The sequence below is a fragment of the Dasypus novemcinctus genome, chromosome 8 (assembly GCF_030445035.2).
Source record: "Dasypus novemcinctus isolate mDasNov1 chromosome 8, mDasNov1.1.hap2, whole genome shotgun sequence".
NCBI classification, from domain to species: domain Eukaryota; kingdom Metazoa; phylum Chordata; class Mammalia; order Cingulata; family Dasypodidae; genus Dasypus; species Dasypus novemcinctus.
The window spans coordinates 125,263,368-125,267,805 of NC_080680.1; the positions used below are offsets into that span (position 1 = coordinate 125,263,368).

General features: G+C 61.2%; 1 long non-coding RNA gene across 1 annotated transcript; it reads right to left on the reverse strand.

Moving 5' to 3' along the window:
* Positions 1–3,496: 3,496 nt before the first annotated feature.
* Positions 3,497–4,084, reverse strand: LOC131279536 (uncharacterized). Its single transcript, XR_009186961.2, has 2 exons — positions 3,858–4,084; positions 3,497–3,732 (listed from the first exon to the last, which is right to left on the reverse strand). It is a non-coding gene; the product is annotated as an uncharacterized lncRNA (long non-coding RNA).
* Between the last annotated feature and the right edge of the window lie 354 nt (positions 4,085–4,438).

Genomic DNA, 4,438 nt, shown 5'->3' on the forward strand with positions numbered 1-4,438 from the left:
GTTAAGAGAGAAAATTCTTGGGATGCTCCAACTATTTCCTTCAAAGCCTTCCAAAGCATTTACCCACCGACAAGCCACGTCCCTCACCCGGCCCTTCTTCTGTGCAGTCACAGATGCTGGCCTAGAAAGAAGCCTCTGCACAGACAATGGCCACCAAGCGGCACCGCGGATTCATCAGTACGGAAAACAGGGCCCGGAGAGGGCAGGCGAGCTGCCCATGGCAGCACAGCCTAGTGGCGGTGAGCCGGGTTGCAAGGCCTCCGGACTTCCAGCTCCGGCCTCCCTCTGGCCTCGCCCAGCTCTCCCTCCAACCTGCCCGGGCACCTGCCCTGGCGTCTCTGAGTTTTCTTGCATTCAAAGCAGCCACGACCCCGAGTCCTGGTGAAGGACCCTGTCGTGGCCGCTGGACCCCCACCCTGTCGTCAGGGCTGCTCTGACCCACTCAGGCCCCTATGGACCACCCTCCCCGGGGGGCTCCTCTGGGTGACGGGGCCCCGCCCTGGGCTCCAGCCCGGCCCAGCTGGCCCGGGCCGCCTCGGGGAGGGCTGCTGGCCCTGTGCGAGGATGAGCTCAGCCCGCTCCCCGTCTGGTTTCCAGATGCCCCGAGCCCGAGCGCGCGCCCTTCGCAGGCGAGCTTTTGATCCAGACCCCAGAGGGCACTTTCCGCAGCTGCAGCCTGTCCTCGGAAGACAGAGGTCACCTGGCTTCTGGCCGAGCCGAGCTCTCTTCTGCTGTCCTGGCAGAGCCCAGGAAGGTCCACTGGGCCCACGGTGGGCTGGGACCCCATCCCGCGGGTCCCCAAGGCCAGAGCCTGGAGACACAGGTGCAGGAGGCTGGGCATGGGGGTGTCCAGCCGGCTCAGCCCAGGGAGGGTCCCCACGGCTGGCCCAGAAACCAGGGGCGGGGGCCTGCCCGAGCCTGCAGCTAGGGGGCAGGCGGCCAGGGAACCCGGTCTCCTCTAGGTCCCGGCGCCTGCAGAGGAGGCAAGGAAGGCTTGAGCACCCCTCCAAGCCCCCGTCCTCCCCCACCGCCTCCTCTGGGCCCAGGGCAGGGGCTGGGCTTGGACCCCCCATCCCTTCTCAGAACTCATCTCGCACCCTAGACGAGCATCTCCACCACTGACCCTCCCTCTCTTTGTGCCCCAGCCACTCCCAAAAGCCCGCGTCCCGCACCCACCCCCTCCCGCGCTGCATTCGCCCCCTGGGGCCCCGGTCAGCGCGGCCTCGCCACCTTCCCGCAGCTCTGCAGGGCCTGCGGGGCTCACCTGGCTCTGTGTCCCCGCTCAGGGTCAGGCTCAGGCGCCCCGTGCCCCCAGCTTCGCCGAACCCCTGAGCAGGTCCATGGCCTCCTTTCCACAGCCCCTCCCCTCGGGTAAGGAGGTGTAAAGAGAGAGACCTGGTCAGCAGGCTAACTTGTGGAGCGAGTGCCCGCAGGGACATCCTCGTCACGGTCAATGTCGTGAGATGTGTTTGCTGCAGGCACATTTCTCAGTGAAGACCTAGAACCTTCCGAGAGCGGCATAGGAAATTCCCTCAAGGACTTGACTGCATCTGGCGGAGCTGGGACTCTGCGGGTTGCGCCAAGGTCTTAAAGGGGCCCAGAGTCTCTGGGTCAAGGGTAGGGAAGTGCGACACACAGACCTGGCTGTCCACTCGTCCCTCGCGCCCCCCGGGCTGCCGTGGCTGTCCGGGCACTGGCTGAGAACCCACGCACGCTCCTTCCTCCACTGCCCCGGCTCGCCGTGAGTTTGTGGACAGGAAGGAAAGGGTGGAGGGGAGCCAGCCCTTGCCAGGCCCGACCCTCGTCCTGGGTCAGCGGCCAGCACGGGCCGGAGTGCGGCGGGCACTCAAGAAACGCCTCTTGCACGTGCAGCTGGCCACTAGTCCTTCTGTGGCCACGCCCTGCCCGCAGGCCAAGCTGGGGGCCCCGGCCAACTACTGGGTGTACGACCACTGACCGCAGAGCTCTCCCTGCCCTCCTCTCCGCCAACATGTCCCAGCGGCCTCAGGGATACCTCTCGGCCACTCCCAGCCATTGGCCGGCCTGCTTGCCTGAAAGAAAAGCTCCAGGAGGCTGGCCCAACTGAGGGGGACATGTCCTTGGTCAGGGTGCTTGGCAAAGTTAGGCCATGGAACTGCACTTCTGAAGCACAGACCCACCTTTCCAACGGTGACCTTGAGCTTGCGGTGCCACCGGCCCTGAGGAAGAGCGGGCTCCACGGGCAGACAGATGGACACGGGGGCAGGCGGGAGCAGGCCCTCAGTTGCCCATCAGCTCATGGGATAGCATCAGGGAGCTAAAGACCACAGGGAGGCTCGCAGTGGGGCTGGGTGTGCAGCCGGGACTCAGTCGGGCAAACGGGGCTGCTTATAGGTCATCGCAAGGGGCTGATGTGACCTGGGAGGATGGGTCCATGCTGCACAGCCCGTGGGGAGACTTGCTGATGGCGTCCACCTTGGCCAACCCCTGGAGGACGAAGCTGATTCCCAGGGAGGGGGGAAGGAGGGACACCCCTCCCAGCAAATGGGCATTTGTTTCCCCCATGTTTGAGGATCAAGGCACTGCGTGGCTGAGTGGGGAGTTTTGGGGTAGAGCTTCCAGCCCTACCCCAGTTCTCCCCTCCATTGACCTTGGACATCCAGGCCTCCTCCCTCCATTACTTTGGATATCCAGACCTTGACCTCTCCATTGACCTTGGGCATCCAGGCCTTCTCCCCCATTGACCTTGGGCATCCAGGCCTTGGCCCTTCCATTGACCTTGGGCATCCAGGCCTCCTCCCTCCATTGACCTTGGCATCGAGGCCTTGACCCCTCCATTGACCTTGAACAGCGAGTCCTCTCCCCTCCACTGACCTTGAACATCCAAGTCTCTTCCCTCCATTGACCCTGGGCACCCAGGCCTCGACCCCTTCATTGACTTTGGACAGCAAGTCTCGACCCCCCCATTGACCTTGGGCATCCAGGCCTCGGCCCTTCCATTGACCTTGGACATCCAGGCCTCCTCCCTCCATTGACCTTGGACATCCAGGCCTCCTCCCTCCATTGACCTTGGGCATCCAGGCCTCGACCCCTCCATTGACCTTGGACGTCCAGGCCTCCTCCCTCCATTGACCATGGGCAAGCAGGCCTCGCCTCCTTCATTGACCTTGGGCATCCAGCCCTCCGCCTTCTCTTGCCATTTCATTCATCTAAGAGCAATTTCCTTTCTCCTCTGAACACTGATTCCTCTCCAGATGTGTCCTCCTTTGGTCCCCCTCTACTCCAGTATCTCGGGCCAAAGCCCCCAGGCTAAAGGCTGGGAAGGAAAATCAGACGGAGGGGGAGACGCTGAGCCTCCGTCAGGAGGGCCACTGCGCAGGTCGGCAGGAAGGCACCGGCGGCAGTGCGTGGAAAGGGAAGCCCCACGTGGAGAGGCCCGGCTGAGTCTCGGGGCTGGTCCCGCCGGGCCAGGCTCAGTGGCCACAACTACGCTGTGAGCACATTTTTAGACTGTGACTCAATGTTAATAAAGTGCTTTATTTAATCATCCCCGAAGGCCGGCTGATTTAGAGCCCTTCTCTGCTGGGGCAGAGTCAGGAGGAGAGGTCGGGTCTCCAGCAGGTTTGGTGTAGAGGGTAGGGGGCAGGGAGACCCCAGCCTGGCAGGGGCTGCTGGTTGAATGGCCCATCTTTGGTCCATTTTCCATGGGAGACTGGACTCCCCAGAATGAAGAACAAGACAGGATTCACCACCCTGTCAATTAAGAGACTAAATTACATCCTTTATCAGCTTTGTTGTTAGGTTGTTTTACCATGGCTTCGGCTCCTACTACGAGGGAAAATAAATCAACCATCAGAATCATTTTTCTGCATACCTACCCCGTGCCAAGATTTGTGAGGATTGAGGAATGAATCAGACAAAACTTCTGTGCAGTAAAGGACAGCATGTACGAAAAAGAAAGCTCCAGATCCACTTGAAGGTGTCTCGGCTTGATGAATCTGTGTCGATAGAGTGGTAACTCCACAAGAGAGTGATCCTGTCAGACCAGAGGCTGTTTACATTTTCATTTCAAAGGACTGCTAGGGATGTACGCATTTGCCCCAGATGTGATCCTGGCTTGCTGGCAGCAGTTGCCGGGCGGGACCTAGGAAGGCTGATGCAACAGAGAGAGGCTTTGGGGGTTGGTGGCCGAGCAGTGGCAGGCATTCTGGAGCCTTCATCCCTTGTCTCCTTCCAGGCAGAAGTCAAACACGCTCTCCCGATAGGATGCCTTACCTCCCCATGGCAGCTTCTGCAGATGGGCTCCTGGGACCCCTGGAATCTCCGCTTGGGGTGACGGGGTTGAGGAGGAGCTAAGACCCAAAAGTTCAGTGACTCAACCTTCTGTTTCCCCCAGATGGATGGAGCCGCTGAGCATGGGACTCCCAGTTCTAACTAACCTCATGCGCCATTTGAAAAC